Source organism: Apodemus sylvaticus, chromosome 1 (assembly GCF_947179515.1).
Source record: "Apodemus sylvaticus chromosome 1, mApoSyl1.1, whole genome shotgun sequence".
Lineage (NCBI taxonomy): Eukaryota > Metazoa > Chordata > Mammalia > Rodentia > Muridae > Apodemus > Apodemus sylvaticus.
In genome coordinates this window covers 194,065,707-194,083,036 of record NC_067472.1, presented here as the reverse complement: position 1 = coordinate 194,083,036, position 17,330 = coordinate 194,065,707, and the positions used below count along the sequence as shown (strand labels likewise).

The window sequence follows — 17,330 nt, the reverse complement described above, 5'->3', positions numbered from 1 at the left end:
TGTAGACTTAGAAAGAGCAATTCTCAAATTCATCTGGAATAACAAAAAATCCAGGATAGCTAAAACTATTCTCAACAGTAAAAGAACTTCTGGGGGAATTGGTATCCCAGACCTGAAACACTACAGAACAATAGTGAAAAAAACTGCATGGTATTGGTACAATGTCAGGCAAGTGGATCAATGGAATAGGATTGAAGACCCAGAAATGAACCCACACCCCTATGGTCACTTGATCTTCAACAAAGGAACTGAAAACAACCAGTGGGGAAAAATAGCCTTTTCAACAAATGGTGCTGGTTCAATTGGAGACCAGCATGCAGAAGAGTGAGATTTGATCCATTCTTATCTCCTTGTACTAAGCTCAACTTCAAGTGGATCAAGGACCTCCAAATAAAACTGGATACACTGAAACTAATAGAAAAGAAACTGGGGAAGTCCCTTGAGGACATGAGCACAGGGGGAAAGTTTCTGAACAGAACACCAATAGATTATGCTCTAAGATCAATAATTGACAAATGGGACCTCATAAAATTATAAAGTTTCTGTAAGGCAAAGGACACTGTCAAAAGGACAAAATGGCAACCAACAGATTGGGAAAGGATCTTCACCAACCCTAAATCCGACAGAGGGCTAATATCTAATATATTCAAAGAACTCAAGAAGGGAGACCACAGAGAACCAAATAACCCATTAAAAAGTGGGGTACGAAGCTAAAGAAAGAATTTTCACATGAAGAACTTCAGATGGCTGAGAAGCACCTTAAAAAATGTTCAACAAGGGCGGCGGCGGCGGCAGCGGCGGCAGCAGTGCAGCAGTGCAGCAGTGCCTGGTCCAGCTGAAGGGCCATCAGCAGTGGAACCAAGGCAACACAGGGTCCAGTTAGGCCCTGCGCCAACGACCACTGACCTTCGCTGACCAGCCGGGCGGCAAGCAGCTGCAGTTGTGCGGTGCCTTTCCTGCATGGAAGCCACTTCAGAACTCGGCCTCCCACCAGTCAGGAGAGGGGCATCCATCTTGGTTTCGGACTCCAGGGATCGGACAGACTGAGGTACACAAACATAATCCGAGGCCAACACCGCGGTGGTCTGACCCGACAGCGTTGGCCTGCACCCAGGCCCTGTGCTGGTAGGGGGGCCATCAGGGCGCCAACCCATCCAGGAGGTTTTTTGCCCAGGTCTGCGCACGCGCCGCCATTTTGCCTGCAGGACGACAGAGAGCTCTGGCTGGCAGGCCTGTAACAGGCATAGCCGGAGGCTAACAAAGCGGGGGTCTAGGCCCCAAAAGGCACAGGACTGACCCCAAGAACTGGGCGGCTTGGTGGGCCATCTGTGAGTCAACCCGCCCAGGAGGTTGTTAGCACAGCAGACTCTCCCGGCACTTTCAGGGAGCGCGGGCGCGCACGCCCACCATCCTAGTCACCTGGCGGACCCAATTAACAGTCATAGCCCTAGGGGAACTTTGCTCGGACCTTGGCCTCCCAGGCTTTTGCCTGGACTCAGGGACTGGGCAGCCAGGCTAACCTTGTGTGCGCCAGCCCGGTTGGGCGATTGGCTGCCCAGCGGAGTGAGCGGAACACAGGGGAGGTCACAGCAGCATACACCGTCAGCGCTCCCTAGGGGTGCACACAGGCTCCATCTGGTCCACAGACACAATCTGGGGCAAGGACTCAGGAGGAAGCCCTCAGCTCAACTCTCTCCGCTTCCGAATCCAGATCAGCCTGGGCAGACGCACCACATCTCCAAGTCCTGCAAGAGGCTAGTTGGGCTTCCGGGCGGCCAGCTGGGAGAAGTCAGTGTGCTCCAGTGAATCCAGCGGGCCCGCGCGGGAGCCTTCGAGTGCCTGCTTTGGGATCTGAACAGCCTGGGCAGCAGCACCCTGCCTACAAGCAGTGCAGGAGGTAAGCTGTGCACCAGAGGCCAACTGGGAAGGGGCAGCTTGCACTGGGGAGTCCAGCACTGACAGGGCAAACTAACACCAGTGAGAACTAGATGGCAAAAGGCAAACGCAGGAATGTCACTAACAGTTATCAAGGCAATATGGCAACATCTGAACCCAATTCTCCTCTACCAACATGTCCTGGATACCCCATCACACCAGTAAAACAAGATTTGGATTTAAAATCACTGGTCATGATGCTGGTACAGGAACACATGAAGGACATACTTAAAGAAATTCAGGAGAAAATGGAACAAAAGTTAGAAGCCCTTGCAAGGGAAACACAAAAATCATCGAAAGAAATCCAGGATAATACAAAAGCCAACAAGGAGGAAATGCAAAAAACACTTAAAGAAATACAGGAGAACTTTGGTCAACAGGCTGAGGTCATGAAAGAGGAAACACAAAAATCTCTTAAAGAATTACAGGAAAGCACAAACAAGCAAGTGAAGGAGCTAAGCAAAACCATCCAGGATCTAAAATCAGAAGTAGAAACAACTAAGAAAACTCAAAGGGAGACAACTTTGGAAATAGAAAGCCTTGGGGAGAAATCAGGGGACAGAGATGCAAATATCAACAACAGAATACAAGAGATAGAAGAAAGAATCTCAGATGATGAAGATTCTATAAAAACCATGGACTCAACAGTTAAAGAAAATGCAAAATGCAAAATCCTTGTAACCCAAAATATCCAGGAAATCCAGGACACAATGAGAAGACCAAACCTAAGGATTATAGGCATAGATGAGAGTGAAGATTTACAACTTAAAGGGCCAGCAAATATCTTCAATAAAATTATGAAAGAAAACTTCCATAACCTAAAGAGAGAGATGCCCATGAATATACAAGAAGCCTACAGAACTCCAAACAGACTGGACCAGAACAGAAATACTTCCCGTCACATAATAATCAAAACACCAAATGTTCTAAACAAAGAAAGAATACTAAAGGCAGTAAGAGAAAAAAGCCAAGTAACATATAAAGGAAGACCTATCAGAATCACAGCAGACTTTTCACCCGAGACTATGAAGGCTAGAAGGTCCTGGGCAGATCTCATGCAGACTCTAAGAGAGCACAAAAGCCAACCAAAACTACTATATCCAGCAAAACTCTCAATCACCATACATGGAGAAATTAAGATATTTCATGATAAAACCAAGTTTACCCAATATCTATCCACAAACCCAACCCTAAAAAGGATAATAGGAGGACAACACCAATACAAGGAGGAAATCTTCACCCTGGAAAAAGCAAGATAGTAACCTTTCGTCAAACCCAAAAGAAGTTAAGCATTCAAATTTAAAAAATAACGTCAAAAATGATAGGAAGTAACAATCACTATTCCTTAATATCTCTTAACATCAATGGACTTAATGCCCCAATAAAAAGACACAGACTAACTGAATGGATATGTAAACAGGACCCTACATTTTGCTGCTTATAGGAAACACACCTCAGGGTCAAAGACAAACACTACCATAGAGTAAAAGGCTGGAAGACAATTTTACAAGCAAATGGTCTCAGGAAACAAGCTGGAGTAGCCATTTTAATATCAGATAAAATTGACTTTCAACCCAAAGTCATCAAAAGAGACCCTGAGGGACACTTCTTGCTGGTCAAAGGAAAAATACAAAAAGAAGAATTGTCAATCCTGAACATCTATGCCCCAAATGCAAGGGCACGCTCTTTTGTAAAAGAAACTTTATTAAAACTAAAAGCACACATTGCACCTAACACAATAATTGTGGGTGACTTCAACACTGCACTTTCCTCAATGGACCGATCAGAAACGAAACAGGGACACAATGAAACTAATTGAAGCTTTGGACCAATTAGATTTAACAGATATATATAGAACATTCTATCCTAAAACAAAAGAATATACCTTTTTCTCAGCACCTCATGGTACCTTCTCCAAAATCGACCATTTAATTGGTCACAAGACAGACCTCAACAAATATAAGAAGATAGAACTAATCCCATGCCTCCTATCTGATCACTATGGAGTAAAAGTGGTCTTCAATAGCAACAGAAACAACAGAAAACCCACATACACGAGGAAACTGAACAGTACTCTACTCAATGATACCTTGGTCAAGGAAGAAATAAAGAAAGAAATTAAAGACTTTTTAGAACACAATGAAAATGAAAACACAACATACCCAAATCTATGGGACACAATGAAAGCAGTGCTAAGAGGAAAACTCATAGCCCTGAGTGCCTCCAAAAAGAAAATGGAGAGAGCATACATTACCAGCTTAATGACACACCTGAAAGCCCTAGAACAAAAAGAAGCTATTTCGCCCAGGAGGAGTAGAAGGCAGGAAATCATCAAACTCAGGGCCGAAATCAATCAAGTAGAAACAAAGAGAACCATACAAAAAATCAACAAAACCAGGAGCTGGTTCTTTGAGAAAATCAACAAGATAGATAAACCCTTAGCCAGAATGACCAAAGGGCACAGAGAAAATATCCAAATTAACAAACTTAGAAATGAAAAGGGAGATATAACAACGGAAACTGACGAAATCCAAAAAATCATCAGATCCTACTACAAGAGCCTGTACTCAACACAACTGGAGAATCTGGAGGAAATGGACAATTTCCTTGACAGATACCAAATACCAAAATTAAATCAGGACCAACTACACCATCTAAACAGTCCCATAATGCCTAAAGAAATAGAAGGAGTCATAGAAAGTCTTCCAACCAAAAAAAAGCACAGGACCAGATGGCTTCAGTGCAGAATTCTGCCAGACCTTCAAAGAAGAGTTAACACCAATACTCTTCAAACTATTCCACAAAATAGAAACAGAAGGAACACTACCCAATTCCTTCTATGAAGCCACAATTACGCTGATACCAAAGCCACAAAAAGATCCAACAAAGAAAGAGAACTTCAAACCAATTTCCCTTATGAACATCGATGCAAAAATACTCAATAAAATTCTTGCCAACCGAATCCAAGAACACATCAAAACGATCATCCACCATGATCAAGTAGGCTTTATCCCGGGAATGCAGGGTTGGTTCAATATACGGAAATCCATCAATACAATCCACTGCATAAACAAACTCAAAGAACAAAACCACATGGGCATTTCATTGGATGCTGAAAAAGCATTTGACAAAATTCAGCATCCTTTCATACTTAAAGTCTTGGAGAGAACAGGAATTCAAGGCCCATACCTAAACATAGTAAAAGCAATATACAGCAAACCGGTAGCCAGCATCAAATTAAATGGAAAGAAACTTGAAGCAATCCCACTGAAATCAGGGACCAGACAAGGCTGCCCCCTTTCTCCTTATCTTTTCAATATTGTACATGAGGTACTAGCTCAGGCAATTCGACAACATAAGGAGGTCAAAGGGATACAAATTGGAAAGGAAGAAGTCAAACTATCATTATTTGCAGACGACATGATCGTCTACCTAAGTGACCCAAAGAACTCCACTAGAGAGCTCCTACAGCTGATAAACAACTTCAGCAAAGTGGCAGGTTATAAAATCAACTCAAGCAAATCAGTGGCCTTCCTATACTCAAAAGATAAGCAGGCTGAGAAAGAAATTAGGGAAATGATGCCCTTCACAATAGCCACAAACAGTATAAAGTATCTTGGGGTGACTCTTACCAAACATGTGAAAGATCTATATGACAAGAACTTCAAGACTCTGAAGAAGGAAATGGAAAAAGACCTCAAAAAATGGGAAAACCTCCCATGCTCATGGATAGGTAGAATCAATATAGTTAAAATAGCCATTTTGCCTAAAGCACTATACAGATTCAATGCAATACCCATCAAAATACCAACTCAATTCTTCACAGAGTTAGAAAGAGCAATTATCAAATTCATCTGGAACAACAAAAAACCCAGGATAGCTAAAACTATTCTCAGCAACAAAAGAAAATCTGGGGGAATCAGTATCCCTGACCTCAAGCAATACTACAGAGCAATAGTGTTAAAAACTGCATGGTATTGGTACAGTGACAGGCAGGAGGATCAATGGAACAGGACTGAAGATCCAGAAATGAACCCATACACCTATGGCCACTTGATCCTCGGCAAAGAGGCTGAAAACATCCAATGGAAAAAAGATAGCCTTTTCAACAAATGGTGCTGGTTCAACTGGAGGTCAGCATGCAGAAGAATGCGAATTGATCCATCCTTGTCTCCTTGTACTAAGCTCAACTCCAAATGGATCAAGGACCTCCACATAAAGCCAGACACTCTGAAGCTAATAGAAAAGAAACCGGGGAAGACCCTTGAGGACATCGGTACAGGGAGAAAGTTTCTGAACAGAACACCAATAGCGTATGCTCTAAGAGCAAGAATTGACAAATGGGACCTCATAAAATTACAAAGTTTCTGTAAGGCAAAGGACACCATCAAGAGTACAAATCGGCAACCAACAAATTGGGAAAAGATCTTCACCAATCCTTCATCAGATAGAGGGCTAATATCCAATATATATAAAGAACTCAAGAAGTTAGACTCCAGAAAACCAAACAACCCTATTAAAAATGGGGTACAGAGTTAAACAAAGAATTCCCACCTGAAGAACTTCGGATGGCAGAGAAGCATCTTAAAAAATGCTCAACTTCATTAGTCATTAGGGAAATGCAAATCAAGCAACCCTAAGATTTCATCTTACACCAGTCAGAATGGCTAAGTTTAAAAATTCAGGAGACAGCAGGTGTTGGAGAGGGTGTGGAGAAAGAGGAACGCTCCTCCAATGCTGGTGGGGTTGCAAATTGGTACAACCACTCTGGAAAGCAGTGTGGCGGTTCCCCCGAAAACTGGGCACCTCACTTCCAGAAGATCCTGCTATACCACTCCTGGGCATATACCCAGAAGACTCCCCACCATGTATTAAGGATACATGCTCTACTATGTTCATAGCAGCCCTATTTATAATTGCCAGATGCTGGAAAGAACCCAGGTATTCCTCAACAGAAGAGTGGATGCAAAAAATGTGGTATATCTACACAATGGAGTACTATTCAGCCATTAGAAACTATGAATTCATGAAATTCTTAGGCAAATGGATGGAGCTAGAGAATATCATACTAAGTGAGGTAACCCAGACTCAAAAGGTGAATCATGGTATGCACTCACTAATAAGTGGATATTAACCTAGAAAGCTGGAATACCCAAAACATAATCCACACATCAAATGAGGTACAAGAAGAAAGGAGGAGTGGCCCCTGGTTCTGGAAAGACTCAGTGAAACAGTATTCAGCAAAACCAGAACGGGGAAGTGGGAAGGGGTGGGTGGGAGGACAGGGGAAGAGAAGGGGGCTTACGGGACTTTCTGGGAGGGGGGGGCTAGAAAAGGGAAATCATTTGAAATGTAAATAAATTATATCGAATAAAAAAATTAAAAAAAAAAAGAAATGTTCAACATCATTAGTCATTAGGGAAATGCAAATCAAAACAACCCTGAGATTTCACCTCACACCAGTCAGAATGGCGAAGTTTAAAAAGCTCAGAAGACAGCAAGGTTTCATGAGGATGTGGAGAAAGAGGAACACTCTTCCCCTGCTGGTGGGGTTGCAAGATGACACAACCACTTTGGAAATCAGTCTGGTGGTTCCTCAGAACTCTGGGCATGACACTTCTGGAGGACCCTGCTATACCACTCCTGGGCATGTACCCAGAGGATTCCCCAGCATGCAATAAGGACACTTGCTCCACTATGTTCATAGCAGCCATGTTTGTAATAGCCAGAAGCTGGTAAGAACCCAGGTGTCCCTCAACGGAGGAATGGATACAAAAAAATATGGTATATTTACACAATGGAGTACTAGTCAGCCATCAGAAACAATGAATTCATGAAATTCTTAGACAAATGGATGGAGCTGGAGAACATCATACTAAGTGAGGCAATCCAGTCTCAAAAGATCGATAATGATATGCAGTCACTGATAAGTGGATATTAGCCTAGAAATGTGGAATACCCAAGACATAATCCACATATTAAATGATGTCCAAGAGGAACGGAGGAGTGGCCCCTGGTTCTGGAAAGACTCAGTGCATCAGTATAGGGGAATACAAGAATATGGAAGTGGGAATGGGATTATGGGTGAACAGTGGGAGGGAAGAGGGCTTATGGGACTTTCAGGGAATGGAGAGCCAGAAAAGTGGAAATCGTTTGAAATCTAAATAAAAAATAAATCGAATAAAAAAGAAATAAATAAAAAGGAAAAAAAAGAATTTAGAAAACAATTCTATGAGGACAACTGTAATTTCCTCTTTTCCAGGAAGATTATGTTCTAGTATGGGTACATAATAGGATTTTATTGTCTCTTCCAAAGCAAACAATAATTTTCAGGTATCATATACTTTAGCAGTGATCTATCTATCTCTCTTTCTGTCTCTGTCTCTGTCTTTGCCTCTGTCTCTATCTTTACATCTATCTCTATCCTATACCTATCTATATCATCTATATCTGTTTCATCTATATCTATATATCATTGATCTATCTATGTATTTATCTAAGTGATAGCTATCTCAAAACCTTTTATCTGACTTCTTAAGTCATTGGTAGTTTAATTATTATAGTGATTGTATGAGGCATATATATTTTTTGCATTTGCTGATACCTTTTCACCTGGAGAATTATGTTCCTTATATCAGTGTTGTAACTTACAGTTAATAAGCCACAAATCTCATTAAAAAATGCCACTAAGTTGGGACACCAATTTCGTTACTCACTGATTCACTACTTTAAAATAGAGGATGCTATGATGAATGTCTTGGAAAACAGATTTGGAAGAACAAAATGCATTAGGATAATATTGGTCCTCCAAATACTTCATCAGATTGGTGCTGTTTTTCAATCTGGAAGGTATTACCAGATAAAGATTAATTTCATTATTTAACAGTAAGTATCAATTTCTCTAAAGCCCAAAGCCATGAAAAGCTGTGTTGTGTTGTTATACTGGCCTTATCCAGGAGAAATTCTCTAGACCAAATTCATGGTCTATTATTTTCTCTTCTTAACTGGACAAAAGAAAATACCAGTTATTTCTTCTGAGTGATACTCTGAAGAGCTACTCTTTACTTGGGAGACTCACTCACTTAGTTAGGTTGGATTAATCTGGTTTTAAAATTTAAGCAATAATTTTTCACATACAAGTGTGTTCATTTAGATTCTAAATTTAGACACTGCAAAAAACACATTCAGCCACTTGTTTCTTGATAGGAATTTTGTAAAGACATCGTCACAATCAAGACATGTGACCAGAAATATCTTCTGTCAAACTTCAGAGGTCCTAACCATCATTGCTTCACACTAGGTGTTCTCTTAACACTGGTTAGGCCATTAGTCATGATTACTGATTTCCTTAGAAGACACAGAGGAAAAATGAACTGAGGACTGAGGGAAAAATCCCACTGTCTGCAGGCAAAAGCAAAATCATGGGAAAGTCTTAAAAAGACCCTTTGTGAGAACTGCAGCCTCCAGAACTATGAGAAAATTATTTTCCTGCAAAAGTTATTCCACCACATGCTAGGGTTATCCTGTCACCTGACAGAAAAATTTAGGGAGATATTTACAAAGGAAAAAATGAAGAGAAATGTGCATCTGATGGGTGCACAGAATTTTGACAAAATTGAATTTAGACCATCACATGTGTACCTGCAAAGACATGATTCTCTCATCTGGACGAATTCATTACAATGGAAGCCATATTGAATTTTCTGAGATTCTGGTATCATAGCATATGGTCTGTTTAATTATAATTCAGGCATACTATAGGAAAGAATAATGAAACATGTTCTAATAATGAATGAAATTACAAACCTGAGAGAAACAATATAGATTGATAGGTTTCCCTTTTATCAGATGACACTTTTTTAAATGCCATTTAATTGTATCTTATTTGAATATGGTATATCAAAAATTACCATTTAATTATGATTTTTATATCTTTGTTAATATATCCCAGTGAGGAATTAAAATTAACTTACATGATACATAAAGGAAATAATATAATAAAGAAATGCATTACTGGGCTGGAGAGATGGATCAGTGGTTAAGAGCACTGACTGCTCTTCTGAAGGTCCTGAGTTCAAATCCCAGCAACCACATGGTGGCTCACAACCATCTGTAAAGAGATCTGACGCCCTCTTCTGGTACAGCTACAGTGTACTTACATATAATAAATCTTAAAAAAAAAAAAAAAGAAAAGAAATGCATTACTTCTCTTGTCAATCTTTTTGGCTTCAAATAGATATGTATCACTGTTATTCTGGATAAGGTATTAAGGACTAATTATTTCTCTTCAACAAAATGAGATCAGTGCAAGCACCTTGCTCACTCATCCATGAATGCTTTCAACAATTCCATATTCAATGTGTTCTATAGGTGTTTCTTTCACAAATGAAACCTTTCACAACTAAGAAAAATTTATCTTTCTCAAATATTAGCTGCATATTCATTTCATTTATATATAAAACAAAGTGCTTAGAACATTACGAAGTGTTACAGATATGAGATAAAATACATTGAATATGGGGGCTATTGTGATCTACATGAAGTCAAGATTTGAAAAATGCTTTCAGTGGCATAAATAAGAAAAATATAAAAACATGCTTACATAGAAGATATCAGCATTCAAGGAGGAATAAGCATGCAACATGTGAAGAACATTTAGAGAATTTGACATCTCTATGTCCAAAATTAAATGCCTACTAAAATTCTGTAATGAGAGCTCATGTATGTTCAAAGAAGACAGAGAAACAAATAGGGAATACTATCATGTACATCTTCATGCATCACCCAGTGCCATTGATTGAGTGAAAACAGAAGTCATTGATGTAATCAGCTGGAAGTAGCTGGGACTCATGCATCTAATGGAAGCATCATGTGCATCCCCAGTTCCTGGAGATCTAAAGGCTCCATTCTCTGCAGGACCGTGCATTAATTTGTACCAGCACACACAACATCAAAATTAATTTTAAATATTTTGTAAAAGCTGCTTGTAACCTGTTAAGAACTTTTATAACTAAACACTAAAATGTAGAAAGAACAACTGAAGTTTGTATAATTAAGATGAGAAACTCATTGGATAGTACAATGGATATAGGTAAAATCGAAAGCAGGAGTAATCTGGTCATATAAAAAGGAGACACAATGTTGCTACTGTTAGATTGTATGAATTATAAATCTGGAAAGGAGAAGGTAGAGCATTATTTCCATGGATGAAGAAGTCTGTATGTATATTATTTAATCACATAAGAAGGGTTTTCCAGAGAGTTATTGAAATTTGGATTTAATTAGCTCTGTGATCCTTGTGAAGTAGATAGTAAAGCATATGAAAGAAGAAGAGGGAATAGTGTTAAGATTATCATTAATCCACTTATGTATCTGCTTCACATTTTCCAGGTACAACTGGGGACTGGAAGAATCACTTTACAGTAGCCCAAGCTGAAGCCTTTGATAAAGTATACCAGGAGAAAATGGCTGGATTCCCTCCAGGGCTGTTCCCATGGGAATAAGTCCTTAAAACTTTTAAATATTATATAGACCCTGGTGTTTATTTTCCTGTCCTCATACATATGAATGACTGGACACAGTCATAGAATAAATATTGTTATTGAATTGTTGTATTTTCAACATTATTTTATTCCCTTTACAACCTGATCATAGTCTGTCCCTCATTTATTCCTAGTTCCACCCTTACAAACCCTTTCCCCTATTCTTCCATCTCTTCCCCAGAAAAGTGGAGGCCCTCCATCGGTACTAACCAGATATAGCACATCATATCACAGCAGAACTAATTGCATCATCTCCCACTGAGGCCAGGCAAGGCAGCTCAGCTAGAAAAAATAGATCAGCAACAACGTGCAGGCAATAAGATGCAGGCAACATAGTCAGAGACAGGACCCACTCTATTTGTTAGATGACATATATTTAGAGGAAACTGCACATTGGTTACACATTTGTAGGAGCCTAGGTACAGCCCATGCATACTGGCAGTTCTTCACTTACTCTCTGTGAACTCCCATTGGCCCAGGTTTGTTCACTCTGTAGGTCTTCTTCTTCTTCTTTTAGATGTATTTACATTTCAAATGATTTCCCATGTCCTGGTTCCCCTGTCCCTGAAATACCCACAAGCCCTCTCCCCTCCCCTTGTCCCCCAATCAACCTCCTGCTGCTGTTCTGTCCTGGAACTCCCCTACACTGCTGTATCTAGCCTTTCCAGGACCAGGGGCCTCTCCTTCCGTCTTCTTGGACATCAATTGATATGTGAATTGTTCCTTGGGTATTCTGAGCTTCTGGGCTAATATCCACTTCTCAATGAGTGCATGTCAGGTGTGTTCTTCTGTGATTGAGTCACCTCACTCAGGATGACGTTCTCCAGTTCCACCCACTTGTCTAAGAATTTCTTGAATTCATTGTTTTTGTTTGTTTGTTTGTTTGTTTTATTTGATATATTTTTATTTACATTTCAAATGATTTCCCCTTTTCTGGCCCCCCATTCTCCGAAAGTCCCATAAGCCCTCTTCCTTCTCCCCATTTTCCCATCTACCCCTTCCCACTTCCCTGTTCTGGTTTTGCCCTATACTGCTACACTGAGTCTTTCAAGAACCAGACCACTCATTCGTTCTTCTTGTACATCATTTGATGTGTGGATTATGTTTTGGGTATTCCAAATTTCTAAGCTAATATCCACTTATTAGTGAGTGCATACCATGATTAATCTTTTGAGACTGGATTACCTCACTTAGTATGATGTTCTCTAGCTCCATCCATTTGTCTAAGAATTTCATGAATTCATTGTTTCTAATGGCTGAATAGTACTCCATTGTGTATATATACCACATTTTTTGCATCCATTCTTCCATTGAGGGATACGTGGGTTCTTTCCAGGTTCTGGCTATTATAAATAGGGCTGCTATGAACATAGTAGAGCATGTATCCTTATTACCTGCTGGGGAATCCTCTGGGTATATGTCCAGGAGTGGTATAGCAGGATCCTCCGGAAGTGATGTGCTCAGTTTTCAGAGGAACCTCCAGATTGATTTCCAGAGTGGTTGTAACAATTTGCAAACCCACCAGCAGTGGAGGAGTGTTCCTCTTTCTCCACATCCTCAACAACACTTGCTGTCTCCTGAGTTTTTAATCTTAGCAATTCTGACAGATGTAAGGTGAAATGTCATGGTTGTTTTGATTTGCATCTCTCTAAGGACTAATGAAGTTGAGGATTTTTTAAGATGCTTCTCAGCCATCCGAAGTTCTTCGGGTGAAAATTTATTGTTTAGCTCTGTACCCCATTTTAAATAGGGTTATTTGGCTTTCTGGGATCTAACTTCTTGAGTTCTTTGTATATATTGGATATTATCCCTCTATCTGATATAGGGTTGGTGAAGATCTTTTCCCAATTTGTTGGTTACCGGTTTGTCCTTTTGATGGTGTCCTTTGCCTTACAGAAACTTTGTAATTTTATGAGGTCCCATTTGCCAATTCTTCATCTTAGAGCATACACTATTGGTGTTCTGTTCAGGAACTTTTCCCCTGTACCGATGTCCTCAAGGGTCTTCCCCAGTTTCTTTTCTATTAGCTTCAGAGTGTCTGGCTTTATGTGGAGGTCCTTGATCCATCTGGAGTTGAGCTTAGAACAAGGAGATAATGATGGATCAATTTGCTTTCGTCTGCATGCTGACCTTCAGTTGAACCAGCACCATTTGTTGAAAAGGCTATCTTTTTTCCACTGGATGCTTTCAGCTCCTTTGTCGAGGATTAAGTAGCCATAGGTGTGTGGGTTCATTTCTGGATCTTCAATCCTATTCCATTGATGTGCCTGCCTGTCACTGTACCAATACCACACAGCTTTTAACACTATTGCTCTGTAGTATTGCTTGAAGACTGGGATACTGAATCCTGCAGAATTTCTTTGGTTGTAGAGAATAGTTTTAGCTATCCTAGGTTTTTTGTTATTCCAGATGAATTTGAGAATTGCTCTTTCTAACTCTATGAAGAACTGAGTTGGAATTTTGATGGGTATTGCATTGAATCTGTATATTGCTTTTGGCAAAATGGCCATTTTAACTATATTAATCCTGCCAATCCAGGAGCATAGGAGACTTTTCCATTTTCTGAGGTATTCTTCCATTTCCTTCTTCAGAGTCTTGAAGTTCTTGTCATACATATATTTCACTGGTTTGTTCAGAGTCACACCAAGGAACTTTATACTGTTTGTGGCTATTGGGAATGGTGTCGTTTTTCTAATTTCTTTCTCAGCCTGCTTATCCTTTGAGTATAGGAAGGCTACTGATTTGCTTGAGTTGATTTTATAACCTGCCACATTCCTGAAGTTGTTTATCACCTGTAGGAGTTTTCTAGTGGAGTTTTTTTGGGGTCACTTAGGTAGACTATCTTATCATCTGCAAAGAGTGATAGTTTGACTTCTTCCTTTCCAGTTTGTATCCCTTTGACATCCTTATGTTATCTAATTGATGGAGCTAGTACCTCAAGTACTATATTGAAAAGATAAGCAGAGAGTGGGCAGCCTTGTCTAGTAGCTGATTTTAGTGGGATTGCTTCAAGTTTCTCTCCATTTAGTTTGATGTTGGCTACCGGTTTGCTGCATATTACTTTTACTATGTTTAGGAATGGGCCTTGAATTCCTGTTCTTTCCAAGACTTTAAGCATGAAAGGATGCTGAATTTTATCGAATGATTTTTCAGCATCCAATGAAATGACCATGTGGTTTTTCCTTTGAGTTTGTTTATGTAGTGGATTGCATTGGTGGATTTTCATATGTTGAACCATCCCTGCATCCCTGGGATGAAGCCTACTTGATCATGGTGGATGATTGTTTCTTTGTTTTCTTGGACTTAGTTGCCAAGAATTTTATTGAGTATTTTTTGCATCGGTGTGCATAAGGGAAATTGGTCTGAAGTTTTCTTTCTTTGTTGGATCTTTGTGTGGTTTTGGTATCAGCGTAATTGTGGCTTCGTAAAAGAAGTTGGGTAGTGTTCCTTCCATTTATATTTTGTGGAATAGTTTGAAGAGTATTGGTGCTAGGTCTTCTTTGAAGGTCTGATAGAATTCTCCACTAAAACTGGTCCTGTGGTTTTTTTTGGTTAGAAGGCTTTCTATGACCCCTTCTGTTTCTTTAGGGGTTATGGGATTGTTTAGATGATCTATTTGGTCCTGATTTAATTTTGGTATTTTGTATCTGTCTAGGAAATTGTCCATTTCCTCCAGATTCTCCTGTTTTGTTGAGTATAGGCTTTTGTAGTAGGATCTGATGATCTTCTGAATTTTCTCTATTTCTGTTGATACATTCCCCCTTTCATTTATAATTTTGTTAATTTGGATCCTTTCTCTGTGCCCTTTGGTCAGTCTGGCTAAGGGTTTATCTTTCTTGTTGATTTTTTCAAAGAACCCAGCTCCTGGATTCGTTGATTCTTTATATGGTTCTATTTGTTTCCACATGATTGTTTTCAGCTCTGAGTTTGGTGATTTCCTGACTTCTACTCCTCCTGGGTGTATTAGCTTCTTTTTGTTCCAGAGCTTTCACATGTGCCATTAAGCTGCTAGTGTATGCTCTCTCCCGTTTCTGTTTGAGGCACTCAGGGCTATGAGTTTTCTTCTTAGCACTGCTTTCATTGTTTCCCAAAGATTTGGGTATGTTGTGTCTTCATTTTCATTAAAATGTAAAAAGTCTCTGATTTCTTTCTTTATTTCTTCTTTGGCCAAGGTGTCATTTAGTAGAGTATTGTTCAACTCCATGTATAAGTGGTCTCTATGTTGTTTTGGCTGCTATTGAAGATCATTCTTACTCCATAGTGATCTGATAGGAGGCATGGGATTAGTTCGATCTTCTTATGTTTGTTGAGGTCGGTCTTGTGACCAATTATATGGTCGATTTTGGAGAAGTAACACTGAGATGCTGAGAAAAAGGTATATTTTTTTGCTTTAGGGTGAAATGTTCTATAAATATCAGACAAATCCAATTTGTACAAAGCTTCAATTAGTTTTTACTGTGTCCCTGTTTAGTTTCTGTTTTCCTGATTGGTCCATTGAGAATAGGTGAGTGTTGAAGTCACCCACAATTATTGTATTAGGTGCAATGAGTGATTTGAGCTTCAGTAAAGTTTCTTTTACAAATGAGGGTGCCCCTGCATTTGGCAAGTAGATGTTCAGAACTGAGAGTTCTTCTTGGTGGATTTTTACTTTGACCAGCAAGACGTGTCCTTCCATGTCTCTTCTGATGACTTTAGGTTGAAAGTCAATTTTATATGATATTAGAATGGCTACTCCAGCTTGTTTCCTAAGACCATTGGCTTGTAAAATTGTCTTCCAGCCTTTTATTCTAAGGTAGTTTTTGTCTTTGACACTGAGGTGTGTTTCTTGTATGCAAAAAAATGTAGGGTCCTGTTTACTTTCCAGTCTGTTTGTCTGTGTCTTTTTATTGGGGAATTGAGTCCATTGATGTTAAGAGATATTAAGGAATAGAGATTATTACCTCCTGTCATTTTTGATGTTATTTTTATATTTGAGTGGTTATCTTCTTTTGGGTTTGATGAAAGAAGGTTACTATCTTGCTTTTTCCAGGGTGTAGTTTCTTCCCATGTATTGGAGTTTTCCTCCTGTTATTTTTTATAGGGCTGGGTTTGTGGAAAGATATTTTGTAAATTTGGTTTTGTCATGGAATATCTTGGTTTCTCCATCTATGGTGATTAAGTGTTTTGCTTGGTATAGTAGTCTTGGCTGGCATTTGTGTTCTTTTTGAGTCTGAATGAGCTCTGCCCAAGATCGTCCATCTTTCATGGTCTCTGGTGAGAAGTCTAGTGTGATTCTCATAGGTCTTCCTTTATATATTCCTTGACCCTTTTCTCTTACTGCCTTTAATATTCTTTCTTTAGTACATTTGGGGTTTTGATTATTATGTGACAGGAAATATTTCTGCTCAGGTCCAGTCTGTTTGGAGTTCTGTAGGCTTCTTGTGTATTCATGGGCATCTCTCTCTTTAGGTTAGGGAAGTTTTCTTCTATAATTTTGTTTAAGATATTTGCTGGCCCTTTCAGTTGTAAATCCTCACTCTCATCTATACCTATAATCCTTAGGTTTGGTCTTCTCATTGTGTCCTGGATTTCCTGGGTGTTCTGGGATACAAGCTTTTTGAATTTTGCATTTTCTTTGACTGCTGAGTCAATGGTTTCTCTGGTATCTTCTGCGTCTGAGTTTCTTTCTTCCATCTCTTGTATTCTGTTGTTGATATTTGCATCTATGGCCCCTGATTTCTTCCCCAGGTTTTCCATCTCCAAAGTTGTCTCCCTTTGTGATTTCTTAGATGTTTCTACTTCTGTTTTTAGATCCAGGATGTTTTTTCTCAGTTCCTTCATTTGTTTGTTTGTGTTTTTCTTTAATTCTTTAAG

At 39.6% G+C, this 17,330-nt stretch overlaps 1 pseudogene; it reads left to right on the top strand.

Moving 5' to 3' along the window:
- LOC127683404 (sulfotransferase 2A1-like) overlaps nucleotides 1-11,438 on the top strand; it is a 41,464-nt pseudogene extending 30,026 nt beyond the window's left edge.
- The last annotated feature ends 5,892 nt before the right edge of the window (nucleotides 11,439-17,330 follow it).